The sequence below is a fragment of the Ambystoma mexicanum genome, chromosome 5p (assembly GCF_040938575.1).
Source record: "Ambystoma mexicanum isolate Mex_15411 chromosome 5p, UKY_AmexF1_1, whole genome shotgun sequence".
NCBI classification, from domain to species: Eukaryota; Metazoa; Chordata; class Amphibia; order Caudata; family Ambystomatidae; genus Ambystoma; species Ambystoma mexicanum.
In genome coordinates, this window is record NC_090930.1 from 123751357 (window position 1) to 123772082 (window position 20726).

The window sequence follows — 20726 nt, forward strand, 5'->3', positions numbered from 1 at the left end:
GTCCCGGCAAGATTACCGGTACTGTTGTTACCGGACCGGTGAAAGTGCTCACTCCCCAAATAATCAATACAAACCCAGAATAAAAGACACATCCCAGTAGGAAATGAGACAAAGAGAACAGGTTGCAAGGTTGACAAAGTTTTATATAGAATTCAGCATCCAGAGAACTCTGCTCCCCTGTTTGCGCTCTGGCAAACAATACACTTACAATGGATTATAAAACAGAAAAACGTCATCAGTGAGGTCAGATATACAGGTTACAAAAATACAGTACTAATGGCTACAAGGCGACGATGTATAGGGGCCTGCAGGTGCTGCTTCTTCAGGATTGGCTCCTCCTTTGGCGGGAGGGTGAGCCTCACGTGATTTGGCTGCACTTGTCTGGGTGGGGTGAATGTCGGGTCACGCTGCTGATGCGGTTGAAACTGGCTAAGCTGGCATAGATACTAAATCTTGGCATGCAATAAACAATACCTTTGAGTAAATCTTGGAGGCTTACAGGTTATACATACAAAACTACATAACTTCACATTAGGTCATTAGTGAGGTGAAGGGTGCTGGGGTCTTTACTTTCTGCGATAACCTGGGGACTGGGCTGGTCTGAAACATCTGTGCGAAACGGGGTTGGAGTGACAGGACAGGATATATTGTGGCAGAGGTTCGAGTTTATTGGGCGCACTCAGGGGGTGGTCAGCGTAGTGGGATCACACTTCTGTTACATCAAGAGAATACCTTAGGGGGGCACAGGGTTACACATGCAGTAATTTTCCAACAGCAGGGGTGAGGGGTGAGGGAGCAGGTTTGTGGAGATGGATGAGCTACACGGCATGGTTCAGGCGGGTTCACACACAGGACAGTGATCTCAGAGGGAGAATAATATGATACATAGTATTAATTGTTGCAGTTAGCTTCAGCGCATCCGTGAAAAAGTGACTCGGGCTGTGCAGAAAAGGTGGGGGCGGTTGGTGCTCGTTGTGCGCGACACTGCTGAGGGGAGAGGAGACTTCGTAGTGCTGAATCGTGGCCTAGTCCAATTATGGAGTCGAGGGTACACAAAATGGAGCCCAAGTGTGTCTTGCAATAGTCCCACCTCTGCTCCGACTGAGGCCTCATTCCTCATGGTAGCAGAAAGGCACTGAGGCGTTCCTCACTATTGCAAGAGCAAGAGGTTCATCTTGTGTAGAATGTATGGGGGGGCTATTTCTTTCCTTACACCGGCAACCTTGTAATGAGGCCCAAGTGTTGGAAGTTCTAAGAGTTTTAGATTAGCAGATTAGCAGATTCGTGTGTGCATTTTCCCCGGACTAATAATTAGGTGGCTGGCTAGGCTTGTGTGAATAAAGTAGATTGTGTGTGGAAGCAGTGTGTGGGTGACCGGAAGTACCTACACTGACAGTGGCTGCTGTGATGGCTGCTGTGATGTCCTGTTGCAGAATCAAGCGATTATTTGTTTTATTAAAAGGGTAAACGAATGTAAGTGGTTACATGATATATTTTCGGGGACCTTATTTAATTATTTATCAATTTTCTCTGCGTGTTTTAAGATATGTTATTCTCTAAGGTTCGTTCTCAGTGTAAGCCTTTCTATGATGCTTGCCCGTGTTAATGTTATGGAAGAGCCACAAGGACGACTGCAAGGCGTCTCCGAGGCGCCATTTAATCAGATCTAAAATATGACTCCCGACAATCTTTTCAGTTGCAGGGACACCCCTTATTTTAACCTCCTCCCTCAATTTTCAATGTTTTCGTTTTTTTAATCCCCACCTTTAAACTCAATTTCCTTATATAATACTGTTGGAATATGGCCCATTTTCCTACCCCAAATGATCATCATTTCAACTTTCAAACTTTGGGGGGGAATGAGGGACCATGACAGGTGGAATAAAGACATTGTACATCTTGGATGTGTCAGTTTGGCAGGACAGGCCCTGTTAGTATTTATTACCATGATTGACTTTTGTTTCATTTTGCTTAGAAAAGTTGGTATTTGTGTTATTTGACAAGTATCCATAGACAGGTAGTTTACATACAATTTGGGAGATACTCACTTGAGCTGTAGAGGTGTGAGACACATAGCGGACCCAATGTGCTACACAAGTGCTCCCACAACCCCTGGATTGGTTTAGTTTCGTTTTTTTATTTGTATAGCGCTCCAAGGCCACAGGAATCTGGGTGCATGGTGATGCCAGAATGTCACTATGGGGTAGCCCTACAGCCTATGTAGTTGTATCTGGACACTGATTCCTATAAACTAAGGAAGATACATTTAACTGCAGTGTTTACTTGAGCGCACTGCTATATAGCAGGGATTGGGCCAGCCAGCCAAAGTTATGGTTTCTCTGAGCCATGCCCTGATAAATTGATGCTAGTCCCAAAACTAGTCTGAAGACGTGTCAACATCTTAGGGTCTCCTCGCCGGGCGCTCCCACTCATAATGTATGCTAGCGTAGAGGATGAGCTTGGAGAGAGTAGATTTAGGGAGTCCCCACTGAAGGACTGAGGAAGCAGTTACTGTAGTTCAGTTATTTTGGGGTGCAGGAATACTTCAGACTGGTCACCGGCACATGTGATAGAGAGCAACGAGCAAACAGACTTGGTTTGGCCTCACATGGTGCTCTTTGTTCAATATTGGGGAGATGGTCAGTCATATGTCTGGTGACTTGTATGGAACCTTTGGTTTTGCTAGATACACCCGGCAGGGCTCTGGTTCCCAGAGGATCAGTTAGAGGCAAGCCCCTCAGAGTTGGGTTTTGGCCAAACTCTGGCATCTGCATGTTTGCCCATAGGTGACTGGGTAGAGCCCTATGGGGCAGAAATGGGAATGGGGAAGGGCAATGGCGGAAGGGGGATTTACCGCCCCACCAACCTTGGAATGGGGCGGTAAATCCCCTTTCCGCCAAGGCGGTGCCGGTATTTTCCACTCCATACCTTTCCCTTCGCACCACTTATAATTGGTTGTGGCTTGCAGGTTCTCCTATACGCAGATGACACCCACATGTGTACTTCCTTTTCTTCATTTGACGACTCTATTCACCAGCATCTCTCCTCTTGCCTCACTGTGGTGAAATCCTGGATGGTTTCTGGTTTTCTCGTCCTTCACCCTTAAAAAAACAAATACTGATCTTCCCCACTTCTCCCTCTCTTCTCGTCAAACTATTTATGTTCCTTCTCTTGAGCTTCCTATTGGCCTTAAAGCATGTTGTCTTGGCTTACTTTTTGACCCTTCTTTTTCACCAGCTCTAGATTGCATCTATTGCCCAATCTTGCCAGTTCACCTCTTTAACATTAAGAAGATTCGTCACCTTCTAGCTTTTTCTTCCACTAAACTTCTTCTGCAAATATTGCTGTTTCTCAACTTAACCACTGTTGTTCATTATGTGTTGGTCTTTTTAACTACGTCATCCTTCATTTGCGGTCAGGCTTTTATTCTGCTGTTAGAATTCTGTTGAACCCTCCCCTCATCTTCCCAAATCTCCCCTTATCTGACCCGTCTTCATTGGCTTCCAATTCACATTCGGTTTGACTTTCCTTTTCTTTTTCTGGTCTTTAGGAGTATTCACGCCCTGGGCCCACCTAATCTGTCTTCCCTAGTCTCTCTGTACCACACTGTCTGCGAGCTTCAATCTTCCTCTTAGTTTCTTCTTTCTGTTCCTTGCCCTCCTTGTGCTGCTTCCTCTTTTCATTCTTTCCAAATCTTTGTCCCCCGTCTTTGGAATGCCCTCCCACTGGATATTCTCCTGCCCCTCTCTTAATCAATTCAAGAAGCGGCACAGATCCAATTTTCTTCAGTCTGTGCCGTCTTAATTTATGACTGTATCTAAAGTTTGCACTGTGGGCTGAGCTAATACTAGATTTGTGACTTTTTTTCTCATTTACCTTTTGTGTACCATCTTTTATTATGTTCAGTGCTTTAGATAAAACCACCATATAAGCTTTATAGTTAAATAAAATAAATCAATATTTTACTGCAAGGAGCTGGAGCAAGCTGACTGAACGAGGTGGTAGTACCAGCATGAAGGCCTGCCTGGTTCCCGGGCCATGCGTGGAAACAAATTGTATGTCATGGGAAGCTAAGCAAGTTCCCGTGGACTTGCTATTGGTGCAGCAAGCTCAGGGTATTGCTTCAGGCAGGATTAAGAGAATGGGCCACACGAGTATCGGTCCGTCCCCGCTTTGACCATGGCACTTTGCCACTGTCATTCTTTACATCACGGGGCGCAGGGCAGAACCATGCATCCATGCTCTGCAGGTCTTTTCTAGGCCGCTATTGACTGTACCTTTCTGTGATGCTTTACAACCATCAGTCTTAATTTTGAAAACTAACAAGACATTTTTTAATTTTTTTATTTATGGTTTGGTTAAAATGTAAACCTTTCACAAAACGTATATCAACACTAGAGCATAAACATACAAAAAACAAGCCATGATTATTTTCCTGACACACACTGTCTGTATCATATGACCCTCTGGCTCCTTCTCGCTGTTGACACCGCAGGGATTCCGGATGTTTCTGCATCTTCTCAGTAAACAAGTGTTTATAGGTTTAGCTCTCGTTGATTATTTTGTCTCCTGCTTTAGGGTCAGTGTTAGAACCACATTTGGAGGTCAGGCTCTACCCTTCAAGCTCTTACCTGTTAATGACTTACTAAGTCATGTCCTGGGAGTATCAGGACCACAACTCCCAACATGCAATTTTCATCTGCATACCTTCACAATCAACACCTTGCATTTGTAAAATATTCAAGTCACACTTATCAATCGTTAGTCTTCCTTGTGTTTCTTAGTGTGTTAGCCCCACTATACTAAGTGTGTGGATTGTTTGACCCACCACTCACAACAGATAGAGCGTTTCTGGTTGAATTGACTCTGTTGCGTCTTTGATTGGTGGCACCGCAATCCTCACAGTGCAGTTATTTTTTCGATCTCCTGGCTTTGTCAGCTCCACTGCTCTGGAAAGTCAGAGAGTAAGAACCACAACTTCCACAATGCAATTCTCCATTGGCTCACTTGACTTTGTCTGCACCAGTAATAGACCTTTAGAGTGAGTGTAAGAAGCACATCTTGAACAATACAAGTTCTCTTTGGCCTTCTAGGTTTCTTCAGCACCACTGCAACCCCACAATGCAATTCTTCTCTGCCATGCACCTCTGGTTTTATGATGCAGATCAGCCTCTTGCTATTGAGCATGCTGAGTAGCTGCCGTGTGGAGCATGAACTCCACTTTTTGATGATAGCCTGCACAGGATTTCATGCGCAGGGATCCTCCACTGTTCAGGAACTACTCATGCCGCTGTCTGGGGATTAGAAGCATGATCTCTACGTACCGGCATGCTTGTAGAAGAGTGTGCCTGCTTTTCCAGAGGCTGGAAGAAACAGCACTATCGGTTGGATTCATTGGGTAACGGAGGACATCAAGTTTATCATGGTGGCTGCCATTGCAGATCTCCAGTCCCACTGAAGGTGAAAGACAGAGTAAGCCAGGAGAGTTATGGCTTCCTGCGCCATTTACCTCATCTGTCTCCAAAATGGGGTGAAGCAGCCAGATGGCCCAGACAACGTAAATGAAACAAAGTGACCAATGGGAGATACAGTGTGACCATGAACACCCGCGGTGAAGGCATGGCAAAAAGTAAGAGGTCGGGTGATAATTTGATGAAACAGGGTGATAACCGAGTCGATCAGCATTGATGAAAGCATGTTGGTGCTATCAAGAACCCTGGGTGGTCAAAGAGTCAGGAGGGGATGCTATTAAGAGTGTTTAGGATGGCCAGTAAATTAGAGATGGCGATAAGTTAATTGGTCAGTAAGCAGGAACTGAGATCTAGAGGAAGGAGTTTGTGTGAAGTAAAAATGAACACTTACCAGGCATTAAGGTATTGAGTCAGTGAACAGGGAATGAACAAGTGAAGTATGCAGGCCTAGTGATACATGATGCAGTGACAAGTGAATGAAACACCGAGGAGTGAATGATGCAGGGGCATCAGTCAATGAGATAGAACGACCCAGGAATCCCTTGAAGAGTCTAACTGCAACTTTCCCTCACCAGATAAATTGGTGCATATCTCCAAGTTTGGTAAATGAATTTCAGAGAGCTGGCAGTAGAAATGCGTTAATAGCCACCTTATAGAGGACTGTCCACCAGGGGGCACAAGGATGGAGGTATCCACAGTGTGAGCTCCGTTACTCGCACCCAAAAAAGCAGCATGAGCCCCTGCTGAAGGACCCCCCACCCCGTGATTGTAGGAGAGAATCCAGTGTGTGATGGTGGCCCCCGCCACATACTGAAAACCCGAACGAAATCCGTGGAGGTATCGTGAAGATCTGTACTCCAGTGACTTGGCAGGAGCATATGCAGTAACACTGGGCCCTTGTCACCCAAACTGAACACTCAAGAGCTTCCGCAACCGCCAGAAAACCTCTGCTGCCACGCCGGCCCCCAGCCGACACTCCACCTCGCACATGCGGGGAATCAGTGCGACCCCCCCTCCGACTATCTGTGGAAGGTACAGCGGTAGCCACCCGGATTGACGAGAGGTGAAACGCAATCTTCAAGAGGAACCTGCCCTCTCTGGTGCGCTTGTGGAGGCCTCCTCTTAACCCCATCCCGCGTGTTGTTGAGCAACAAGGAGAAGTATACGTGACCGACGGAGCAATCTCCAGGATACACGGCGTGCCGAGAGACACCAGACCAGCAGGTCGGAGACGCCTCGACAAACGGGTTAGTGCCTCCCAACTTGGATGGAGTAGCCCGTACGACAGCCCTAACCCTGTTGGACGTTTAAACTTAGGGTGCCCTCTCCTGCACACTAAAGAATAACAACAATGTTTGCGAACAAAGGGATACAAAACAGTGGAAATGAAACCACGCAGGTGTGCCTTACTCCTAGAGATGCGACTTACCCACCGGATCCGGCCAGAAATCCAAGTCAGTAGAAGAGAAGGGGGTAGATAATGGGGAATCAAAGGACCAAGGCGAAGGAAGATATCAGGTTCTAGAAAAGTTAGGAGGATAAACGCTTCCCCGGACATGGAACATTGAGGCCCTCCCATGGTGCATTGATGCTTTCAGGGTTGAGGCCAGGACCGAGAGCCCAGTCAGCCGTTTTAGGCCGAGGGCTCCAATGTGAAGGTCACCAAACATTACAAAATGGATGATCACGATTGCGGTACTGAGGATGGCGGAAAGGGTGACTATGACTGAGTCATGGTAAAGGGGGAAGGGGGAAACAGAGGGCTCAAAGTTTTTGAGGTGTTATGATTTGGGGCTGTGAGTTCCACGATCCTTACTGGTGGTCTGAGACTACTTGGGTGAAGATAACCCAGTTAGACTGGCACTGCATGGGGAGGGAACGAGGGAGGGAGGAATTTGGATGGGGAGGGAGAGGTACAGACACAGGATTTCATGTAGGTAAACACAAAGTCGTATTGAGTAAAATGAGATGTGGTTTGTTGAGGCCACTTGATAAGCGACTAGACTATAGACATGGCCAAAGCAACAACTACAACAATGGGTAGATCCGGATTGCTCAGGGCTGGCACACTTAATGTGAAAGGACTCAATTCTCCCACTAAACAGTACTGGTTTCCCGGAAATTCAGAAAGGCTAATTTGGATGTCCTCTTTCTCCAGGAGAATAAATATATGTAAGGGGAGGAGCGCAAGGTTCTCTACTCCAGGGTTGGTCTTGAAAATTGGTGTTCTGGTCCCTTGCATAAAGCAGGAGTGGGTATTCTCATCCGGATGGGACTTAACCTTGAAGTCACTAAGGTTTGGTCAGATGTAGAGGGGTGGGCCATTGTATTAGTGGGTAGAATGCACTGCACCACCCTCACCCTTGCTACTTTATATGCTCCTAACGCTGGGCAATCCCATTTCCTTCAGCGCATGGTCCCAAAGACAATGCTTGAGGCAGCAGGGGATGTCACACTTGGCAGGGATTTCAATATGTGGGCAGACCCTTCCCTTGACAGACATGCGGGTAACCTGGTGGCAATTGTACCTTCTGATAGTGGCCGCTCTGAGGTGGCTACGATGATGAATGTACATGGACTGCGGGACATATGGCGGTCCCTCCACCCCTAACAACTGGGTTATACATTTTACTCCGCCCGCACTCCACATTCACCAGAATTTACTACATATACCTCACTGCGGGTTTGTATGAGGCCGCGGCATCCGCAGTAATTACCCCAATCTCATAGTCAGACCACGATATGGTCACCACTGACATGAATCTACTTGTGTTCCCATGTGTGAACTCAAAATGGCGCTGTAATGAAACATTATGGAAGGACCCTGTCTTCTGTGAATAAATGGCTGACAGGATCACAGAATACTTCAAAACGAATGACACAGGTGAGGTACCCAAAAACAGTATAGGAGGTGGGGAAGGCAACATGGAGGAGTATATTGATAAAAGAGGGAGCCAACAAGAAAAGGGAGAGAACCCTGATAGAAAATAGACTGAGTTGTGAAATAACATGCCTGGACCGTGCTGCACAAGCCAACAGTGAAGGGAGAAGGGAGAGGATTGCCGATGCTACCCAAAAGAGGGAGGAATTACGTCAGTTGGAGTAGGGGTTGACCATAAGCAAGCTCCAATTCCTCACACAAAAACAATATGGAAAGGGGGACAAAGCAGATTTGCTCCTAGCTGCTCGATTAGGGGGACAGAGGACTGAGAGGTGGGTAATGGCTATTGAAGGGGGTGGCGACCCCCAATCGGAGCACCCAGAGGGCATCCCCAAATTCTTTGCTGACTTCTATGAGCAGCTCTACAAATCTGAGACTGCCCAAGGTGAGGTAAATATGGAACCGTATTTGGAAGATATAGAGATGCTGAGACTTTCCCGAGATGAGACAGAGTATTAGATTCTCCAATATCCGCTGACGAGGTCAAGAGGGCAATTAGGAGTTTACCGACAGGAAAAGCACCTGGAAATGATGGGTACAGCGCTGGCTTTTATAAGACTTTCCTTAAAACCCTCCTCCCATTTATGGACAAGCTGTTTAATGCTATTCTACAAATTGGTGTTGCTCCTGAATCATTCTCACAGTCGGTAATCTCAGTTATCCCTATAGAAGGCAAAGATCCCAAACAATGTGCATCATACCGCCCGATCTACCTCCTCAATATAGATGCGAAAATTTACACCCGCATATTGGCGGCCAGGCTGGAGGCCCATATGCCTTTTCTGATACACCCCGACCAGGTCGGATTCATTCTGGGACGGCAAGGCGCTGACACAACACGCAAAACTCTCCACCTAATAGAGTCAAAGAAAATGTCAGATCACCCTTCACTATTGTCCATTGATGCTGAGAAAGTGTTTGATAGGGTGCAGTGGGGCTTTCTTGAGGCAGTGCTATGTAAGGTAGGAATAGGCCCAACATTCAGAGAAAGAGTCAGGGAGGTCTATACATCCCCTCAGGCATCCGCCATCGTCAATTCGGAATACTCAAGATGGTTTCATCTTGAGAGAGGAACAAGGCAAGGTTTCCCCCTCTCGGCAATATTGTTTGCACTTTCCCTAGAGCCCCTAGCTCAAACACTCAGAGTCGATTATCGAGTAGAGGGTCTCTGAATAGATGGAAAGGAATATAAATTAGCTCTTTACGCAGATGATATCTTACTACATGTCATGAACCCTATGACCTTGATACCTAGAGCTATACAACTAATAGAAGCGTATGGGACGTTATCGGGTTTTAAAAACAATGGGTCCAAATCTAAACTTTTTCCTTTATTTGATCCCACTTTGGAACTTTCCCAGCTGGGTCTTGTCCTAGGGGGTTCGTTTCTCCGCTACCTGGGGATCAACTTGACGAGAAACATGGAAGACATGTATGAGGCAAACTTCCCCCACACCCTTGCCTCATTCTGCGCAGACCTAGCGAGATGGCAGCCTCTTGCACTCTCTTCGGTGTGGCGACTCAACGCAATCAAAATGGTATGCCTCCCACGATTTCTGTACCCCTTCCGGGTACTCCCTTAAAAATTCCAGAGGTTTTCTTCCGAGACATAAAAAATGTCATACTATGCTTCTTATAGCAGGGGAAGAAAGCCCAAATATCATATGGAGTACTCAAAATGCCTAAAGATAAGGGTAAGGTGGGCCTCCCGGACATTAAATGATATTACCAGGCTGTCCAGTTGTGCGTCCTGATCCCCCACCTGAGAGGTAGGAAAGACCTGCAATGGGTCCATCTCGATAATCATAATTTAGCTCCCGCCACGATCACGGAATGGTTGTGGGTCCCCAGTGCTCAACTCTTGAGGAGACTCCTAGACCACCCCATATAAGGTATTCTGTGGGACAAATTGTAGGAAGGGCCAGACATGAAGGGAGCCACTATGTGGCCATCCCCCTTAAGCCATATATGGGCCCCTGGGGTCTGTGAAGAGATTCCGTCCACCCACGATACTAGTCCTGGTTTGATGTGGGCCTGGAGAGGGTCGGACAGCTGTGGAGAGGAGGGACCTTCATTCGATCCCAGAACTAGAAGATGGGCTGCAGATAAGTCTGATCCCGGTTTTCCTCAATCTGCGACTTAAGGGGGTACTCACGAGATAGGAATGGCGGGTGAAAATACAGAGGGAGCTCACACCTTTTGAAAAGCTGCTTGATACGGTTACTGAACTCAAGGGCCTGATCAGGGGCATGTACAGGGCGCTGTTAAATAATGGAAAGAGATCATCCGCTAAACTCAAACGTAGGTGGGAGTTAGATTCAGGCCGAGATTTAGATGATCATACATGGACCAAGATATGTAGGGTACCTTCACAGGTTTCGATTGCTGCACAATACAAACTCCATGCTATTAAGTTGTTATATAGGTGGCAATACGATCTCTATAGGTTGTCAAAAATGTATCAAACCACCAGCCCCCTGTGTTGGTGGTTATGTGGAGAAAGGGCCGTTTACTGGCACGTGTGCTGGGCATGTCCTCAAGTCCAAATATATTGGCATGAGGTCCTGGGCTGGATTAAGCAGATTGATGGGATCTCCCTGGATGCAGCACCACTTCTCATATTGTTTGGGTTAGCAGAATGTGATGATGAGATAACGAGAGCAAATGGAATTGTGTCCCCCTTATTAATCGCAGCCTGCGCCTGCCTGGTGATCAGAAGCGGAACAACTTCCATCTAAGAAAGAGTGGATTGGTGTGGCAACAAATATATATTCCATGGAAAAGATTACAGCAGCTCTACATGAGATGGCTATCCAACATGAGATAGTGCGGCATGACTTCGCAAACTTGTATATCTCCAATCCCACAGGAAGCCCAGCACAAAGGGAAGATGAGGAAAATGAAGGATAGTGCCGAATAAGGAGATTGACATGGAGTGCGAACCCGGGTGGTCTGGGAGAAAACCTATTAATAAAACTGAAATGTTTCGTCTAAACATGTTGGTTGGACAAACCTCACGAGTGATCTTCAAATGACTTCAATATGCATGTATATTATAGCGAATTCATAAGGGGGAAAGGTTGAGCAGACATTAAGTAGTGGGTTATGTAACTACTTTTGGCGGGTGGGAGAGATGGATATCACAGAGCTCTATTTTGACTTGATTGCCAAATGTAAAATGTATGTTTTCACTGTTTAAAACTAAAAAAAATGTTTAAAAAAAAAAAATCAATAGTCACCTTATAATTAATGATTTGTTTTTATAACGTTCTTCAAATCAAAGACCAGTCTTTAAGCCAGAGCGGATATTTCAACCTGTGCGGCTCTACATTGTTATGCTTCCAAGAAAAAGGTGTTGCCCCCGAGTTGTCATCCTATAGTGTAGCCCTTTCTAAATGCATTGCTCATTACTTTACTGTCTTACCATTTTAGGAAAGTGTGAGGAAAATGTGCGGAGAGGAAAGTAGTGTCCTAAATTGGAGGACACTCGCGTCCCCTGCACACCATCTACACTGAGGAATGACTCAGTCAAAACATTGTGTTTTGTTGCGAACAATTTTCATACATTTAGGTACACTTTCAGTGGTATATAATATGCTGACAAGTGTCTGTCTTTTATTAGTACACAAATAATAAGCAAGCAATCATATATATGATTGAGCACTATGCCTGCACTCAAACACACCATTCACACACACACCCTCAGACCTCCCTGTCCACACAGTTTCACACAATCAGCACTGAGCACTGTTACACACACCATTCATGCACACCCTCAGACCCTCCGGTCCACACAGTTTCACACAAACAGCACTGAGCACTGCTACGCACACCATTCACACACACACCCTCAGACCATCCTGTCCACACAGCTTCACACAATCAACACTGAACACTGTTACACACACCATTCACACACACACCCTGAAACCCCTGTGTCCACACAGCTTCACACAATCAGCACTGAGCACAGTTACACACGCCTTTCACACACACACCCTCAGACCCTCCTGGCCACACAGTTTCACACAATCAGCATTCAGCACTATTACACACACCATTCACACACACACACCCTCAGACCCTCCTGTCCACACAGTTTCACACAAACAGTACTGAGCACTGCTACACACACCATTCACACCACCGTCAGACCGTCCTGTCTACACAGCTTCACACAATCAGCACTGATCACTGTTACACACATCATTCACACACACCCTCAGACCATCCTGTCCACACAGCTTTACACAATCAGCACTGAGTACTGTTACACACACCATTCACACACACACCCTCAGACCGTCCTGTCCACACAGCCTCACATAATCAGCACTGATCACTGTTACACACACCATTCACCCACACCCACAGACACTCCTGTCCACACAGCTTCACACAATCAGCACTGAACACTGTTACACACACCATTCACACAAACACACTCAGACCGTCCTGTCCACACAGCTTTACACAATCAGCACTGAGTACTGTTACACACACCATTCACACACACACACCCTCAGACCGTCCTGTCCACACAGCCTCACATAATCAGCACTGATCACTGTTACACACACCATTCACCCACACCCACAGACACTCCTGTCCACACAGCTTCACACATTCAGCACTGAACACTGTTACACACACCATTCACACAAACACACTCAGACCGTCCTGTCCACACAGCTTCACACAATCAGCATTGATCACTGTTACACACACCATTCACCCACACCCTCAGACACTCCTGTCCACACAGCTTCACACAATCAGCACTGAACACTGTTAAATGCAGGTGCCACATTTACACAATTCTGTGGCATTTCTCAAGGAAAGAGTTATCTCCACTGGGAAATGAACCTGTAGCCTGCCCAGAATAGTCCACTGAGCTATGTTAGCAACCTTTCACATATCTGCAACACAATATAGAATACATAACATACACAGGGCATTGAGCAGACAATATTGGCTTTACTGTCCTTTATTGGAGGCAGGATGCAGCTTATATAGCCACTGTTTCTGTTGCTTCTGGTTGTTCTATATCATACACACTTTAGTTCACTGTTTGAGCGCTGGAGCACACTACGTTTTCAGGGCTACAGAAAACAAACCACAATCGTAATGAGTCTATGTTTGGTCTCAGAGTTGCAGGTCGAATCCAAGCAATTAGGCGCATTATTTAATTTTTAAGAAATTGGTGATAAAATTAGTATGACGTCGTTAGGTAACAATATCTGTTACCAGAAAAATGATGCCCAATGCGTTGGCCTACAAATACCCCCCTTATGTTATATCTTCCTGACCGGTGTTATTGTCAGGCAGTCACATGAGAAGAAATTCGGATGTGAATGACTGTGCCCCAGCCCTGCCGTCCTTTCAGAGACAGAGGCCTCTTTTCAGATCTCCCATTTTCAATAAAACCCAGCAGCACTCGGAGTTTGAGGAGGTAGCCCCCCCTGTTTATTTCATAGTTGCCTGGTGAATGGAGACTGGGCTTGTATCTGTGTTGCCCTGAGGGACCCAGGGCTCAGTGCTGGGTCTGGGTGTATGAAGGGAGGCGGGGCTGTGATTGGACCCAGCTGTGCCTCTGCTGGCCCCTCCCTTCTACTCCCCCCAGCCAGCAGCATCAGGGGAAGGAGCAGATCAACTGTACAAAAGGGTATATAAGATCGGACACAGAAATAAGTCTAATTGTAGCTCAGTGGTTCCAGGCATAGATTGTATGCCCATTTAGAGGGCTTCTGAAGGCCATATTTCTCCTTGGCTTGGATGAGAGCTTTATCCCTCTCTAATGTCCCCTACAGTATGGTAGGGGGTGGAAAAGAGTTGATTGTGTAGCGGGTGAAATGCATAATTTGTATCACATTTGTCAAAAGTGTTGTGTTTATGTAATGTGACGAACTGTTTGTGAAAAAAAAAATGAGACTGGCAACGGCAGTTGAGCTGCTTTACCTCGGTATCACTTCTTTTAAAAGTTTCTATGTGTGCAATTACGTTTTTTAACAAATAGTAAACGCTCCCACACCCCTGCAGGTACAGTTCTCACTCTATAAATACACGGAATAAATAAACAGCCGCAGCAAACTGTGATCGCTCGAGTCACTGCATCCACACAACGTCCACACGAGGTAAGCGCTGTCATCCAGGTTGGAGGGACCCAGGCTTCGTGCCACAGAAGCAGGGCGCCTCACAAGAGCACAGGCAGCATTTTAATAACCATTATGTTAGAAAAATCGTGCTGGAAAAAATAATGACCTGCTTTTATGTGGCACGAGCCACCACAGTGCTACAGGGTGATGCTGCTAGAAATAGCACTTTATTTTGGAGCCCTGCCACTCCACATCATTGTATTTGCTGAAATGTATTTCAATGAACACATTTAATTGCAAAACCCATTCCACCGAAAATACAGTGCAACAAAGTCGGTAATTTGTTTTATTTTGTTTAAATCTATTAAGCAGGGAGCAAGCTTCAGGAAGCAGTGGATTGCTGCACGAAAATGGGTTAATGGGAATACACACACGCATTGGCAATGCCAACAGTTTTGGATTTTGGGTAGGCATGGGAAAGGGCATTTGCCAGCTGGCAAAAGCCTAATAATTATACACAAGCCCAAATTGTTGGCTTTGCCAATATGTATTAACAGGACTTTGGTGAAGGACAACGACAGTGCTTATAAATCGCATGGCTGAATTCAGACCTAGTTATGACATTTGTATTACACCAGTAACGTGTTTACAGCTCCAATGAAGTCATTAACACTCAGAAGGCTGCTTTGAGAAAACACAGGCAGGCTCTTTGAGTCCAAAGTTTGATAGTAAGGCTTGATAAACCTAGCTCGCAGAGATCCCACGAGGATGTGTTTTGGGCAGGGAGTGGCTGAAAGTGGGTGGGAATGGGTATAGGAATTAGCATAACCATGGGCGGGTAAATACCCAAACAAAAGCTACACGCTTTGTATTCCTCCTCGTATGCCATTTCTCCCTTAGATGTACTCTAATGCAATCGTTTTGACTTATAGGCGGTGCTTAGACGCCACCTAATAGCTAAAACTAACAATGGGGCACAAGTTACAGCAGGGCTGTATTGCGTTATAGATAAGCAACATGAGCCGTAATTAAGGATGAGGTGTTGTGGGCTAGAAAGAGATGATCAAATCTCAGTCTTTTTAGTTGCCAGCGAAGGTAAAAACAGGATTTCTCTGTGTGGCGGGTGGGAGCCCATTGATGTCTATGGACATCTATGGGTCATGTCATGGCAGCTACGTGAACTGACTCCATGGCAGGTGACACCTGCCAATGCTGCATGCGTTCGGAGGTATGAATTTTCTAGGTACACGAGGAAGGTGCCCCTTGAAGAGGAGGGTCATGACAAAGTTTAGGTGCAAAGGCAGGGTAAAGTATAAGGTTGGGGATAGGTTAGGGTCATTATAGGTTACTGTCAGAGTAAGAGTTCAGACCAGGATTAGGTTTATGCCAGGATCAGTGTAAGAGCTAATGTCAACATTGGGATTCAGATTACGTTGAGGCCGGGGAGAATGTAAGGGTCAGAATTAAGTGTTGGATAGAGCTCTCTTCAAGGTATGTGTGTGTTATGATAAGGGTTATACTCAGGGTCACAGAGTCATAGTAATATTTGGTAACACTGTATAGGGTTGTCGAACTCCAGGCCTCATGGACCGGATCCATGTCGGATTTCCAGGATGACCCTCATTAATATACATGAGATAGATTTGCATACAATGATTCTAAATGTATGCACATTTTTACTCATGAATATTAATGAGGGATATTGGAAAACCCCTCAGGTTTCCGGCCCTCGATGCCTGGAGTTGGATAATGGGTATTTGTACTTTGTATTTATTTAATGAACAGGACAATCACTTACATGAAAAATGCTTTACATGTGAATAATAGCAGTGAGCCAGACACTCCTTTAGGGGGTAGTGCACCCAATATATTTAGTGGTGAGAGATGAGGTTGGGTCAGTTGGTGGATGGGGGAGATCCCATGGAAATATGGTCTGGATGCATCACTGACAGACGTTACATTATATATCTTAAATATGTGTAGTTTACTTTACACATATTTGCATTTATGTGATTGGAAGGGATTGGAAAGCTTGGGAGTAACAGGTGTATAACCAGAACTCTCAACTCACCCGCATTTAGCAGGCGTCACCCGCTGTGCACTCAGTAAACACTAACAGCCAGGGCCCTTACCCATCTAGAGAATTGAATTGGCTCTTACCCACTCCAAGCAAAAATATCTCCTTTCACCCACTTTGGGGCCCCAGAAGGTTGAGAAGTAGGTATCAAGGAAGGAGTCTGATGGCTCCACCCTAGTAAGGAACAGCCGATTGAGCACTGTCAATAAATTACAGCGTTGCAGCGGCTGTGTGCAATAGTAGAGGCTTGGAGCACGGTGGGTGGAGCGGACGCAGGACTTCAGCATAGACAGCCAATCCACATTTGGGACGTCAGATGCAACAGTGTGAGATGTTGTGGTGAGTCGCAAGTTGCAAAGTGAGGAATATTGCTCAAGGAGGGAAACGAGTAGAGAGCAAGGCCCGCAGGGAGAGTATTTCTTTGAAGCCATATGCTGTGGGATGTATTTACCCATGCATCCGAGCCCTACCTCAAAACTGTGCAGTATTGACATGGAAAACATCATGATGGCCAGAGCTTCCCAGAAAATGCACAGGGAAATGCATGAAGAATAGGCTGCCACTCATTTTTGCCGATGTTATGGGCACAGAAGGACACTGCCTAAAACCACCAGTGGACTACCCACACAGTAGTCTGAAACCATTGGGAGTGGCAATGCTGATTGCCAAAAGCAAACCCATAACTGTTGGGAATTCATTTTCTTAAATCCCAAAAAGGGGTGCAGTACCAGTACTCACCACTATCCAAAAGCCGGCGTTTTAAAACCACCAGATTTTGTAGAAAACTGAATAAATGAACCCAAAACATGCCAAAGAAAGACATTTTAAGAGGTGGATCCAATGTAAAGTTATATTCTGAAGTGACTTGAAGGTTTATAACAAGACTGGCTGAGCTGTGGATTTCAGCAGTTTAAGTAAATTTGGACTGAAAGACACTAAAACAATCTAAATGTTTAAATTGAATGAGTGACCTATTTCTGAGTGTCACATAGGTTGCAATTGTTTAAATGTCATAGTTTTGAACTTAGAATCAGCATTCTAGCTGCATATGTAAAAATGTTTAGTTTTATTTGAATGCAGAAAACTGGGGAACAGAAATGACATGTAGCTAAAAACTGGCTTAAAGAGATTCCAATTTTGCCTGGCAACTACCCCCCATCAGGAGTGAAACTTGAGTCACAGCTGTGTTCCCAGGCCTATCTGCCTTTTGCTGGCCACACTAAGGATATGCCATCTCTCTGATAATTGAATTAAGGGGAGCCCCCACAGAATACAGGAGCTCTGAACAAAGCCCTGTCCTGACTCAGGCAAATGTTTTATTGGCGGGAGTCGTAAATGGAGCTTCCTCTTGGCAGAAGCTGGGAGGGGCAGGGTCTCTGAGCTTGGCAGAAACTGGAAAGACTGGTTTCTGTACCATGTGACATGAAAAGACACACCTCTATAGCCAGAATATGGTTTTAGAAAAAGATGGATAACTCATAGTACGGACTTGTGAAAATTATTTAAATGACACCATAATTCTTGTGATTTTTCTGCCCACATTTTAAGAGGTTTTTAGAACCGGTGGCATGTTCAGGGGGGTTTTAGCAGAAAAGAGGATATTACTCAAAATGTGTGCATGTGAAAAATCTGACACTTCATCAACTAATGTCCATACTCCTTGCGCACATGTGTGTAAATTAGGGGTAATGTCCGGGATTGCAAACCAGTTAAAAAGTGCAAAATATCGCCATTTCTGAATGCAAGCCCCCAGGAAGAGCAGAGTTTGAACAGGGTATACCTCCTGTGATATGTGATGGGTGCATATGATTTTAAAACAATATGTACCTCTGCAAATATGTATTTGGTTCAAATCTAGATTTGTGTGCAAGTTGACAGGAGGAGTGGACTTTCTGCAGGCTGTAAAATGACATCACTCTGACACAACTTAGCTCCCCCAATCAGGGGAGAAATGAAAGCTTGGCCAATGATAAGTGGAGAGGGGCTGGCTAGTGATGCTGCTCACACACACCCATTTCAAAACACATAAAAGCAGAGAGACAGGACAGATAGGGACCTTCAAATCCATTTGCAGCTGGAAGCTCTGCCGGGAAAATCCATACTTTACCTCCATCAACCTTCAGAGACCCAGACCAGACCAGCAGAGTAGAGCTGACCTGTTAACAGAACCAGAGAGAGCTGAACCGGAGTCCAGTCCAAAACCTGACCAGATCCGTGGCGAGGCATATTTCTAAATATAGTGTGAGTACATAGTAAAACTGTGCAGAACCAATCTCTTAGTTAAAATAATATAATTCAATCTATTTAATCTAAGTAGAACTGCCTCCTAACTGTCACCTGTCATTTGTAAAGCTGTCACCTGTCATTTTCTAGTTGCAAGCTGCATTTGTCTTTTTTTAACTTTAAAATTTCAAATCTGAAAAACGACCTTTATTTAATCGCTCATATCTCCGTGACCGTTTGTGCTAGAGACTTGCAGTAACTTTCATCTGGAAGCTGAGATCCTAGGCTTTCCTGGGACCCCAAAAGGATAGTGATAGTCCTTGTAGTTCCTCTGTAATCGCGCTCTGCGCATTCGCAAATTTAGCCGCGATTTGACATTTCACCGCAATTTGCAAATTTCTTCACGTGTAAAAATCTGCTGCTGCTTGCCTTTCAGTTGCCAAAAATTCGTTTAACCTGCTAGTTACACCCTAGATCCTTGCTAAAGTGAGCCTGGACTAATATTAACTAGATACCACTCACCCTGAACCTCCAGAGGGAATTAAAAGCATTTTAACATATTTTCACTCCATTGCCAGCACATATCAAAGCATTTTGCCTGTGTTTTCAACTTCTGTAGTCTAAGTTGCTGGGTGAACTGAATTACATTTGAATTGCATTTCTGAGAATTGTGTGCCCTCCTTCCATTTCCATATGAAAGACCTGGATACCCAGGCAGAGTTTGATGAAGAACGCCAGAAAGCTGGTGCCTTTCAAAGGCAGAGGGACGACCTGGCGGCACAAATGCAGGCTCTTAGTCAGGAAAGAGACGCCTTAGGCCAGGAAGTCTGCCATTTAAAAAGAAAAATGGAAGAAAATCACCTGGCCCACCAGGGACTGGGTGACCTCCAAAAAGAACACCAGAACTTGTTAGAGCACACCAGGAGGGTGGAGGATGCTCTAGCAAGAAAGGAGCAGGCCAATAGGGACACAGCTCAGGAGGTAACCCTCCTGCAGCAAAGACTGGCCCAGTGCTCCAGGAAACACAGAGAGAGAATGAGGCTCTCTGCCAGCACAATGATAGGCTCCAGCAACAGGTAGCGATGCAGGAGAGACTGATAGAGTCTAGTAAGGCCTTAACTGAGGAACTGAAGGCACAAATGCAGGCTCTTGCATTGCAACAGGGAGCAGGGGCGGATAGAGATGAGGTTCGCTGGGAAAGGGAAGCTCCGGAGCATAACCTCAGGAGCCCTAGTACCAGAGGCCCTCATACCTCTCAGTCACTGGACTCTGCCACCCCCATATTCCCTGGCGCACATGAGCACCGGGCCACAGGGATGGCAGACTACTATCCAGACAAAAGTATGGGGCTCATAGGCCAGTACCACCCAGGTATGGAGGGGCGGGCATCAGGGTATGGGCACCCAAGCACAGTGCAATTTAATGGGGAACCCCAGGAGAGTAGGCCCATTAAGGGCATCCTGAAAACCTCTGCCCAGTTAGGTCAGTGGGGGGGGTACCCATCAAATCCTGGCAGCAAGGAGGAATCTGAAGACTCCTCTGAACTGCGCAGGACACAGGAGACCAGGTCCCCACATTCGGCCAGCCATTCCCAGGCTCGCAGAATCCGGGAAAACCTGGAAGAGCAGACAGGAACCTCTGGGAGCAGTGCCTCTGAGTCAGAGGATGAATGGACAAGGGTTACCCGAACCAAAAAGGCCAATAAGGCAAAAAGGGCCTTGCTTAAGGACCCCTTAAAGCAGATTAAGGCGATCAGGAGTGTCATCACGCCTTACCATAAGAACGCTAAGTATTCTGTTTGGGAGCACTTAGAGTTGTTTGAGCAAATGATGGCGACTTTCCATTTGAAGGACAGCCAAAGCTGTATTCAATATGTAAAGTGGACCTTCTCCCCGGAATACTCCAGTTTCTTTGCGGGG